The 12,359-nt window shown below is 51.6% G+C and overlaps 1 protein-coding gene across 3 annotated transcripts in view; it reads left to right on the plus strand.

Annotated features, from left to right (window-relative positions):
* Positions 1 to 12,359, plus strand: part of HPCAL1 (hippocalcin like 1) — a 375,495-nt gene that overhangs the window by 34,572 nt on the left and 328,564 nt on the right. Inside the window, exon 1 of one of the 3 annotated variants that reach the window (XM_029595869.1) lies at positions 4,993 to 5,129. The exons of the other annotated variants lie outside the window; for them this stretch is intronic. The gene's annotated coding sequence lies outside the window, so the exon portion shown is untranslated. Of the gene's footprint in view, positions 1 to 4,992; positions 5,130 to 12,359 lie in introns of those variants that run through there. 3 annotated transcript variants of the gene reach the window in all.

Genomic DNA, 12,359 nt, shown 5'->3' on the forward strand with positions numbered 1-12,359 from the left:
CATTCCTGTATAGGCCCCCCTCCAGAGGCTGCTATGGATGATGATCGCCCAGTCCACAAGGAGAGGTGAGCTCTTGTGAGAGGGTGGCAGTGTAGATTTGATTTCAAATGAGTTTATTGACTGTGCTCTCCAATGGGCCGATACAGTAAAACGCGGCCGTGGTTACCCGGTTTTTAACCCGCTTTGGATGCACTTTTGGACGCTTAAGGCGTACCCGCGATTCAGTATCAGCTTTTAAGCGTCCTTACCGCTTGCCGAAAAGGACGCGTATCCCTTTCCGCCCGCCGCATGTATATGACATGTTAATGATCGGATTAGCTATTCCCTCCGATACAGTAACATGTGCCCAAATTATCGCCCTATTAACCAGCTTATTTACCGCGTCTTTAACCTGAATATTTACCGCCTACCCTGTCCCTGGCGTTAGTGTGGTGTTCAGTCATGGATGTCCGGAAAGAGACAGGAACATCCATGAACGGAAGCCACGACCTGGACCTTCCGGGTGTCCATGATCGGAGGCCCCGCTGCCTTGAGCACCCGACCGGACGTCCAAGGTCGCGGCTTGGACATCCAGCCGGGCACTCAAGGCAGCGGGGCCTACAGGCGGGAAGTTCCATTAACGGAAGCCGTGACCTCGGACGTCCAAGGTCGCGGCGTCCGTTCATGGACCTTCCCGTCTATATCCAGGCGTCCATGATCGGAGGCACCGCTGCCTTGAGCACCTGGCCGCACATCTAAGGTTGTGGCTTGGTCGTCCGGCCGGGCGCTCAAGGCAGCGGGGTTTGTAGAAAAGAACTATCCACTTACCTGGTGGAATGACATTTCAAATGACCAGGTACCAGCACATCCTGGATACTGTATAGGCGCTGCATACCGCTCTATACAGTAAAATGGATTGCGAACGCCTACCGCTTCATTGACTCGCTTTGGACGCCGCTTGGATTTGCGTCTAATTTGAATACTGAATAGAGCGGTATGTGAACCAAAATATGCAAGCGAGCAGGCGCCCGGCACTGCCGCACTGTTTCTTACGCGTCCTTACTGTATTGGCCCATGGACGGGCGCGCGTGATGTCACGACGTCACGCCCGCCCGTCCATGTGCTTTCATCGGCTTGAGCGCCCAAATTGACAGGCGCTCAAGCCAATGAAATTACGCTTCGCTCCGCTCCGCTCGCGCCGTGACTGGAGAGGGCACAGAACAGTGGGCTCTTACCCGACTTCACAATCTTCCTTAAGCAGATGAGGGCTGAGCCAGGAGAACCGGGACCTGCGCGGGGGGGGGGGACGGGACACAGCTGCAAGCCGCTTTCGCCGCCGGCTGCCCCCTCCGGAGGGCGGCAGAGAAGGTTGAAAGGGCTGAAAAGCAACAAAGGGTAAGTTGGCACATGTCGAGCCGCTTCGGGAGGAGGGGATTTTAGGTTTTTAGGTTTTCATGGGTTAAAGTTGGGATCCACTTCCTGGTGCCTGTCATTTGAAATGACAGGTACCAGCGCACCCAGGATACTGTATAGGCGCTGTATTAAGCGCCTATACAGTAAAATGGGTTGCGCGGGCCTAACGCTTCACAGACGCGGCTTGCATTTGCAAGCTATTTAAATACAGTATCGAGCGGTAGGTGAGCAGGACTGTGCGTGTGGCAAACGCGGGTGCGCCCGGCACTAACGCAGCTCTTCCTACCGCTCCTTACTGTCAGGTTGATACTGTAGCGTGCTGTTGAAGATTTCCCGTCTGTAACGTGCTGGGAGCGCACAATTCGGACGCGTAAGGCGATCCAGCGATACAGTCTCCAGTTTCACGCGTCCTTAGCGCTTCTTAAAACAGACGCATAACCCTTTCCGCACGCAGCATGTATATGATATGTAAATGAACAAATTAGCTGTATAATGAAGGAATTAGCTATTCCCCTCCGATACTGTGACGCGCGCTCAGATTATCTCCTTTGTAACCCGCTATTTTGCCGCGTCCTTAACCTGTTAGTTTACCGCCTACCCTCTACGTGGTGTTAGTGTGGTATTCGAAAATTAAAACGGGAATAAAGTGTAAAAAATGGGGGTAAAACCGTAAAGTGTAAAAAACATTGCAGCGTAAGTTGTTTATATATATATGTATAAATACCTGTCACTTTCCGAATCCCCCAGGCGCCCGTTCATCCAGGCGGCGGCGGGAGCCGGCGGGCGGATGGGCGCCCGTTCATCCAGGCGGCGGCGGGAGCCGGCGGGCGGATGGGCGCCCGTTCATCTAGGCGGCGGCGGGAGCCGGCGGGCGGATGGGCGCCAGTTCTTCCAGGCCGCGGCCGGGTGGGCGTGCATTCATCCAGGCAGAGAGAGCCGGCGGCGAAAGCGGCCTCCGGCTCCCTCTGCCTGGATGAATGCACGGCCCCCCGCCGGCAGTGAATGAATGCCCGTGCGATTTCGGCGCTCAAGGCGGCCGGGTGGGCGTGCATTCATCCAGGCAGAGGGAGCCGGCGGCGAAAGCGGCCTCCGGCTCCCTCTGCCTGGATGAATGCACGGCCCCCGCCGGCAGTGAATGAATGCCCGTGCGATTTCGGCGCTCAAGGCAGTCACATGCCGTGACGTCAAGCGTCGTGACGTCACGCCTTGAGCGCCGAAATCGCACGGGCATTCATTCACTGCCGGCGGGGGCCGTGCATTCATCCAGGCAGAGGGAGCCGGAGGCCGCTTTCGCCGCCGGCTCCCTCTGCCTGGATGAATGCACGCCCACCCGGCCGCCTTGAGCGCCGAAATCGGGAGGAGAGGAGAAGGGAGAAGGGACTACCGTAGCAGGCCCGAGCCTTGCTACTTTTTCGGTGTGTTTTTTTTTTTTGTTTCGGGAGGAGGGGACAGGACTGAGGCTGCACCGGAGACCGGACGGGGCCAGGGCAGGTAAGCGGGGGCTGGGGGAAAGTTTGCTGAGCATCAGGGAACATAACTGTCCACTTCTTGGTACCTGTCATTTCAAATGTCATTTGAAATGACAGATACCAGCGTGGCCGTGAAGCGTTAGGCCCGCGAACCCAGGATACTGTATAGGCGCTCTATACAGTAAAATGGGTTGCGCGGGCCTAACGCTTGCCTAAGGCTTCGCAGCCACGGCATGCATTTGCATGCAATTAGAAGAGAGTATCGAGCGGTAGGTGAAGAGAACTGTGCGTGCGGGGAACGAGGGTGCGCCTGACACTGCCGCACTGTTTCTACCGCGGCCTTAGAGTATCGATCTGTGTATTGGCCGAATGGTTAGGAACATCCCTAGCCCACCCAGGACACTTCTCATTCCCTGCTAGGGTGGATAAGCCAATTTCAAGCCCTGCCTGGAGGGACACACCCACAGTTAGAAATCAATTAAATCCTGGCTTATGTGAATCTATGGACCCTGGATGTAACTGGACATTTTATTTGCTGCACCTCTTGATTATTTTAATTCAGTTAAAGTAAACTTTAACAGTGGCAGGTGCTGCGGCGGTGCGGAGGAAGAATGTGCTGGCGGGGTCCTGTGTAAGAGGCCCACGCCAGAAGCTGAGGCCCTGTGGTGCCGCTGTTTCCTGAAGCCGGTGGCAGAAGAAGAGGCTTGCTGTGCAGCCAGCGGCTGAAGAAGAGCTCCAAAACGTGTGTGAGAGAAACTAGCCCTGTGAGACTGTGTGTGTGTGTGTGTATATGAGAGGGTGCTTGTGTGCATGTGGGGGTGAAAGGAAGTGTGTGTGAGAGACATTGAGGAAACATGTCTGTCTCACACACAGACACTCAGGCACCCTCTGTCTCTCACCAAGCGTGTATGTGGGTGTGAGACAGAGGGAGCATATTTTGTTTGTGTGTACATCCAGGTCACGACAATCTCAGGGTGACAGGTATGTAGAGCTGGTGATTTTTAAAATCCTTAGTTTTCATTACTGGGTGGCGTTTGTCTGCTTTTTGAAATATTTTGATATTTAGGAAATTTAAAAAAATTTGTGCAGGAGCTTCTAATTATTGAATATTTTATTTATCACCTGTTTTGAAATGTATATTTTTTAGTATGGTTTACTATTCTGATTGATTGATATTTCTTGATTGTATTGTTTTGAGGAATAATTATTTTCTTTTTCATTGTTTTACTCCATACCGAATGTGGCTTGTTGTGGTTTCTAGTTCAGTTTTTGTCTGTGTTGGTGAGAGGAAGCGTGCATGTGTGGTAGCGTGTGAGAGACAGAGGAGAAGCTTGTGCAGGGTCGGCGCATCCATTAAGCGAACTTCACATGGCTGCTCTTCAGCGACCGCCGGTGCCGCAAGCGGGGCCTATCCCGCTGGAGGCAAAGAGAAATAGAGACTATGCTTCTCAGGCCCGAGAGCGGGATAGGCCCCACTTGCGGCACCACGCCGCTGCTCTGCGGCACCCCCTATGGCTCGGCGCCCTGAGAAGCACAGTCTGTGCTGAAACAGGTAGGGGGGGGGGGGGGGCGTGACGCTGTGCACATGGCTGCCCTGAAACAGGTAGGGGGGCATGGGGGCCAGCGCAAGGGGTGCCTAGGGCGCCCATTACCCTTGCACCGGCCCTGAATGTGTGTGTGAGAGAGATACAGAGAAAGTGTGTGTCTCTCACACACATGCTCCCTCTGTCCCTCACCAAGCATGTATGGGTGTGTATGAGAGAAAGGGAGAATGTGTGTTTGTGTATGGTCTATACATTGCCCCACTCCACACCAATCTTAGGATGACAGACAGGGAGAGCAGGAGCTTTTTAAAATCCTTCTTGCTTTTAATTATTGGCTGCTCCTTGATGTCTTCTGTGTTTGAAATATTTTATTGATGTTTAGGAAACTTTCAAATGGGCGGGGGCTGCTAAAGGAGGCCCTGCCTCTCGAGGCAAGGGCCGTATAACTGGGCAGACGTGCTGTAGGCAAGAGGGAGGGGGGGCGGACAATGGGGCTAGGGGCCAGTTCAAACCTGAGCATGAGCCAATGAGACAAGGAAGGCGGCGTCTCTGAGCTCAGGTACTTAGAGGTAGGGCGGGGTGGGGGGAGCACATTTGCAGCCTGGAAGCGAGAGCAACAGGCTGATCTCAGCACGGCTGTGCTACAACAGTTTAGCTTTTACTTTGCCTCCAGCACGGCTGTGCTGTAAGAGGAGCAGATCAGCTATAGGAGCAGGATCATTGGGGTAAAGTACAAAGATTTTGTGGCTGATAGGCAAATTGTTGAGAATATTAATGGTAATTTTGTGTTGCTAAGGTGTGGAAGGTATGCTCACCCCCCCCCCCCCCCCTTTTGCATTGAGCTGGCTCTGCATTACCAGTACTTTTATTTAATGAAAAGGCTTTGAATGCATGGCTGCTTCTGCCTGGAATGTTATTTTATTTAAGGAAATGCCTTAGCACAGGGCTGGTTATATATATTTTAACTAATATATATTTAGTGAAATGCCATGGGCTCTCGGCCACACTTTACCTGTTATTATATATATATTTTATGAACTCATGGCTGGCTTTCAGCACAATGCTTGCTCTGCATGTTGCTGTATTTATTGAAAGGGCAGCGAGTGCAGGGCTGGTTACCTTTCACTTGTAGCCTCTTAAGAAACGCCATTGAAGGGGTCTGCACATGGTGAATGCATAGGTGGTTAGAGCACATGGCTGGCAGTAGCAGGCTTGGTAGCTCAGTGGTTAGAGCACTGATCTTGTAGGCTTGCTTTGCTTTAAATTCGACGTTTTCTATGTATTGCTTTACCCCCCGCTCTCTAAATTGCTAGGAAGTGGGCAGGCTTCATGTCTACCATGCTACCTTAACAACCTGTGGATGTGCTTTGTTATACCTAAGTAATCTGACAATTAAAAAGTAGCCAGCATCCCGTAGTTGGGAATTCTGATGATATGTCTATGGGACAGCGGTACGGCATTTGAGTGCTCAGCCAGGTTAACAGGATGTTTTTTATATTAATCCTAAAGGTGATATTTAGTATTCGGTTACCATTTAAGGGGACAGCTGTCCCATGTGCACATTTATACTGAATTATAAGGGGTACAGGACCCTCAGCTTGATAGATATGATTCAGGCTGCGCTATGCAGCTATCAAAGTAAATTAAAATATTAATGAAAGGTCAGCTTACATCTTAGCATGGTATTGTGGTTCTTATTGGAAGGGCTTGCCAGCAGAGGTCAGCACATGGCAGCGGCCATTTTGGGAGGTCAGCACATGGACTTTCAGGATTTTTCTTTTACTATTACTTTTCTTTTACTCCCCAGGCCCCCCCCCCCATGTGCCGGCACTCCTGCCCCCCACGGAGTCCGGCCGCCCCTCGCCCCCCCCCCCCACCCCCATTCTATTCCCATCCAGCCCCCCCCCCCCCCCCCGGCTCCTTGCACCCCACCCACCGCCCCCCCGTACCCCGGCTGCCCCCTCCCCCACCCACCCCCTTAGCAGGTGTGCGCACACCCACGTTTGGCTACCTATTCATATGCCCCCCCCCCCAAAACTGTGCGGGATCTAACCATTTAATATGTCTACACAGCATGGCTACCACTCAGCTTGCTATGGCTTCTGCCCCGTCCGCACTTATGCCGGACCAGGCTCAGGCTCCAGCCAAGCGAGCACGTCGGAAGCCAAGCAAATTGCAGGAAAACTTCGCGGCAACGCCAGAAGTCGAAAAACGTAAGACCAAGACACAGAGGAATAAGAAGAGGAAATCCGCAAGCACACGACAACCGCGTAGCATCAGCCATTTGGGCTGCTATGTACCGGAGCAGCCCCCTCCACGGGGCATGACCCCTGCAGCACCGCCACGAGAGAACTTCGGCAATGTTACCGAACGACAGCTGCGTCAGCTCATGGACCAAACCTTGTCAGCGGCTGCTATCCATGGCACGGACAGGGTGAAGGCAATGCTGGATGCCTTAACGCATACCACTAGCCCATCCCCTGGCTCAGTGCCCATCGGTCCACAGCACGGTGCAGCGGGCAGCTCCAACAGGTCAGCTGGCAACACCCAGCCACCAGCACGTCAACAGACAGCTCATGGACAACACGGGCAACCACAAGAAGAACAGAACTGTGAGTACCCTGATTTAAACCGGGGCCAGGGTAATGCGCAGGTACCCCCCAACACAGCCCAGTTACCCACCACCAAGGAATGGCAGCGAAGTGTGGCTGGGGCCGCAAAGCGCTCCTACTGACATTTTCGCTGCTATGAAAGCTATTTTCGATAACTGGCATGGGCAGGGTAATGCTAACACTAGCCCAACACAGGAAACAGGGCAGTCAGGACGACCCATGGGGGATATTTTACTTGTGACACCAACCCCAGCCACAGCTACAGCGGTTGGAACAACGGTGGGTCAGCTGGGGACCAATGGGCACAATACCACTGGTAGCTCAGCCACGAATGGCAATAACGCTGCACAATACACATGTACAGTGGGCTCACTAACCGCGCATGTGTCAGAGGCGTTAAAAGAGAAAATATGGCGCAGCGAATATGTAGATATATTCGAGCTGCTCAGGAAAGAAGGGGAGGGCTCCGATCCCAAATGCCACGAAGCGTGCAAACTCTCAGCTAGGGAGAAACCCTTCATCGCTAAGACGCTAGCTAATTGGTCAGCAGGATTCAGAATTCTGTCATCCAGCATAGGTCAAAAATTTCCTGAAAAATGTTGCTCCTTAATTGCTTACCAGGACGTCATTTGTGGTGCTTATCGCACGTATGGCGGTACGGCTTGGTTGGAGTATGATGAGCAGTTCAGAAGGAATATGGCGGTGAACCCAGGTTTAGAATGGGATCGCAAGGATATTGACCTCTGGCTCTCAAAATCACACCGTACCGACCGGTGCAGGAGGTTGTCCCTGGCTTCGCTGGCAATGCATACCAGCCGAGTACATGGTTAACTCCTCGCCACACACTTTTACGGGAAGATTTCCATTTCGGCAAGGTCAGCCCTTTCGTCAAGGGCAAAGGTGGGGGCAAGCCACTAGATTTTGGGGCGGGGGGACTCCCATCTGTAGGCTGTTCAACTCTGGTTTTTGCAGATTCGCTGCTGCCTGCAAATTCAGACACGCCTGCATAGGATGCGGTGCAGGCCACCCTCAAACAAAATGCTCAAGGGGAGGAACCATCCCCCACACAGAGCAACAATAAATTCATTAGAGCACCTACTCCCATTAAGATACATAGCTTGCAGGTCTGTTTAAAGGGTTATCAGCCCAAGGAGGCCAGATGGCTATATGAAGGGTTTTCCCAAGGTTTTCACATACCTTTCATGGGGCCAGAAACCGCCACAGAGGCTAAGAATCTGTTATCTGCGAGGAATAATGAAGAGGTCATTGCACTAAAAATCAAAAAAGAAAGCGACATGGGTAGGGTGGAAGGCCCATTCAATGACAAACCTCTACCTCATTTTAGGATTTCCCCTCTTGGGGTGGTTCCCAAAAAAAAAAAAGAGCCAGGGGAATTCCGAATGATTCACCATTTATTCTTCCCAGAGGGTGGGTCAGTGAATGATTACTTGGACCCCGAAGCATGCTCGGTCGCCTACGCCTCATTCGACCAGGCATTAGACATGGTGAGGCATTGGGGGCAAGGGGCATGGTTGGCAAAAGCCGACATTGAATCAGCCTTCCGCTTGCTTCCAATACATCCAAGCTGCTTCCATCTGTTGGGGTTTCAATTCCGAGGTAAATATTACTTCGATAAATGCCTCCCGATGGGCCGCTCTATATCTTGCGCCTACTTTGAGAGGTTTAGCACATTTGTGCAATGGGCTGTAGAGCAGGACATCGGGAAAGGGAAAATCATACACTATTTGGATGATTTTCTGTTTACCGGCCATAGGGACACACAGGCCTGTGCGCAAGCCCTCGAAGCATTCACCCGGAAAGCTGACGAATTAGGTATTCCGCTAGCTAAGCACAAATCAGAAGGACCGTCACAAAAATTGTCATTTCTCGGTATCGAAATTGATACTCTGCAAATGGTCACACGCCTACCGCCCGCAAAACTAGAAGCGTTACGCGCCAACATATCTACTACCGAACAATCACGCTAAAACAAATGCAGTCACTCATTGGTCACCTCAATTTTGCTTGCAAGATCATGCCCATGGGTCGCCCCTTCATTAGAAGATTGTCCCAAGCCACAGCAGGTATTCGCAGGAGCCATCATTTCATTAGAATCACCAAGGAGCTCAGGGAGGACCTCATAGTATGGAAGACATTCCTAGGGGAATATAATGGGCGGACAGTTTGGAGGGACCCAATCATGACCAATAGGGAGCTGCAGCTCTACACCGACGCAGCGGGGAGCGCTGGATTTGGGGCCTATCTGGCTGGGAAATGGTGCGCGGAACGATGGCCAGTACAGTGGGAAGCCATGGGTTTACTCAGAGACATCACTTTTCTCGAATTGTTCCCCATTGTTGCAGCAATACACATGTGGAAAGCATGTTTCCACAACAGAAGAGTGGTTTTTTGGTCAGACAACATGGCGGTTGTACAGGTGATAAATTCTCTCACCGTGCACTCCCCTAGGGTCATTAGGCTATTGCGGGATTTAGTACTGCTCTGCCTGCGCATTAACCTGGTCTTTAAGGCTAAGTACGTTCCGGGGGAAGCTAACGGCATCGCTGATGCATTGTCTCGTTGTCAGTGGTCTCGTTTTCAGATTCCTGGCCCCGGAAGCAGAGCATCAACCTTATGACAGAGAGAAATGTAATGACAGAGAGAAATGTAACAGAGTTCTTGCTCTACCTCAAGAACTCGGGGGTATCAAGAGAACAGGCAGGGCAACATGTAGCTGCTATTGTTTTCGTCGCCAAACTATGGGGTATAGGCACAATTAGCAACTCCTTTCTCATAAAAAAGATATTAGAGGGTTGGCGGAGACAAGAACCAGTTAGAAGGGACGCCAGAAAGCCTATCACACCAATGCTGCTACAAGCACTGGTAAAGGAGCTCCCCAGCCTAGTTTGGGACAATTATGAGGTAAAGCTATGGACCGTGGCTTTTTCACTAATGTTCTTTGGTGCATTTAGAAACAGCGAGCTTATCCCGAGGGCAAAGGTGACCACCAGGGCATCGGATGGGGGTCTCCTGATAGAAAACATAAGGCTGGTTAAGGAGACAGTACAGATCTTTCTCAGGCGAGCAAAAACTGATCAACGGGCAGTAGGTCGCTGGATTACATTATACCCGGCTCATACGGGGGAGATATGCCCCGTAAGGGCTACAACAGAATACCTCAAAGTACGCCCGCTGGGGGGAGGGCCCTTTCTAAAACACAAAGATGGCAACGCGCTATCGCGTTACCAGTTTATCAGTATACTACGCAAAGGCTTGGAAAAGATAGGGGAAGACGCGGGAGCTTATCACACACATTCATCCCGAATAGGCGCAGCATCCTTCGCCAGCAGCAGCTGTTTAAGCAAAGACCAAATTAAGGCGCTAGGGCGGTGGAAATCCGGTAAATTCAAAACATACATACGACCCAATAACCAGACAGCCCAATGAACAGTTTCACTGGGAAACATGAAAAGCATATATTTACCGTCCTGTTACACATAACCATTTTATTTGTCTATCATAGACTCGTCAGCGGGGAGCGCGAAAGTGATATGGATCATGGGGCACGCGTACATTTATTGGGCGCACATTAGAACCAAGAAAAAGACCTCCAACGAGCAGATGGGCATACCACGTAGCAAGGCCAGCTTATTCTGGCTCGGCAAACGAGGGATGAGGTGGGTCCAACTAATGCCTTGCATCCTCCAATACGCCAGGCAACTACCACAGCCGGATATTATCATCTGTCATTTGGGTGGTAACGATTTGGTCGCAGTCAAAAACAATTGACTTAATAATCACGATCAAGAAGGACTTGACTGCAATTAAGGCTTTATGGCCAGCTGTGGTATTGGTGTTATCCCCCGATTGGTATGGAGGGACGCGAGGTCACATAAAGCCATCGAAAAAAGCAGGCGCAAATTAAATAAAGAAGTGGGGACGTGGTTGAGAGCTATAGGGGGATATGTCATCAAGCATGATGATATTTCGCTCTCATGTTCAGGCATGTATAGGCCAGATGGGGTTCACTTATCAGACGTTGGGGTAGATATCTTCATCCTCGCTCTGCAAACGGCCACAGCAGCTTTAGTTAATTAGTGGGGGTAGGAAACAAATAAGGTTTTACTGTTTCCTACTTTGGCGGGTGCCCTCACCGGAGCATAAGGGGATGTATCGCTGCATAGAGGGGAAGTTTTTGGTGTTGGGGGAGGGGGAAGGGGAGGAGCACAGCACCAAGGACTTTGCATAGGGGGAAAGCGGGGGCATGGATATAACTAAGCATGGCGGAGACCGAGATAATGGCCGGTCTGGGGGTGGCCCAATGAAGGCCTGGCATAAGCAATAACCGCGGCCCGCAAGGCCAGCATGGCGGAGACCGAGATAATGGCCGGTCTGGGGGTGGCCCAATGAAGGCCTGGCATAAGCAATAACCGCGGCCCGCAAGGCCAGGGGTGGGAGGAGGCGGCAGAATACTGCACGGAGCGGCAGTAGCCACGGAGGCGTTCACGGAGCGGGATGCCAGTGGCGGGTGTTCCCCTTCACGGAGCGGAAGGCGGGATTGGCATTCACGGAGCGGGGTGCCAATGGTATACCACCTTCACGGAGCGGAAGGATGGAGGGCTGCCGTCTCCAAAAAAGCATTGGGGTGGGAAGAACAAGGAAGGTACCGGTGAGGGCGTGGCATTTAGCTAATGCCAATTGCGTTTAAGCTGCTGCAATATAAAGTAATAATGTTATAATGTTAATTTTGGCTGTGGCCGTTTCTTCCACTTAATAAAAGTTATCCTGGTTTACCTACTCTGTTGTCGCGTGGTCAAGGGTGGGAGGGGCGGTCATCCGTGAGCTACAGCGTGCCAGAGTTAAGACTTATCTGTGCTACGGTTGGTGCTACAGGCTTTAGGCAAGCCACTGAAGTTTAAATTAAACACCCCTGCAGAAGGTCTGGCCTGCTTTGCAAGTTTACCTGTCCTGAAGAGCAAGGGTAACACACACATGGAATACTACACAACCAAGTCTGGTCCAAGAGTGTTTTCCTTCACCCCCACCGCTTGGGGAAAGAATGTTGAGCAAGAAGCTGAACTAGGCACCGTTAATCCGTTCTTTTATCGCGCTTTAGCATTTGTGCCATCCAGGAAGAAAGGGTTACACTAAAAAGTAAACTCTTCATACTGGTTTTTACATATCTGAGCTCAAGTGAGATTTGGTAGAACTTATTTGCAGGTGAATGCTATGAGTACATTTTGGGATAAAATAAAGCAGCTGCCCGGTGCCTCCTGTTCTTGGAGACAAAGCTCACAGCTGCTGTGGGTGCCTTTCTGTTGTCGCCTGAGCTACGTCTCCGC

The sequence above is a fragment of the Rhinatrema bivittatum genome, chromosome 3 (assembly GCF_901001135.1).
Source record: "Rhinatrema bivittatum chromosome 3, aRhiBiv1.1, whole genome shotgun sequence".
In the NCBI taxonomy this organism is placed as follows: Eukaryota; Metazoa; Chordata; class Amphibia; order Gymnophiona; family Rhinatrematidae; genus Rhinatrema; species Rhinatrema bivittatum.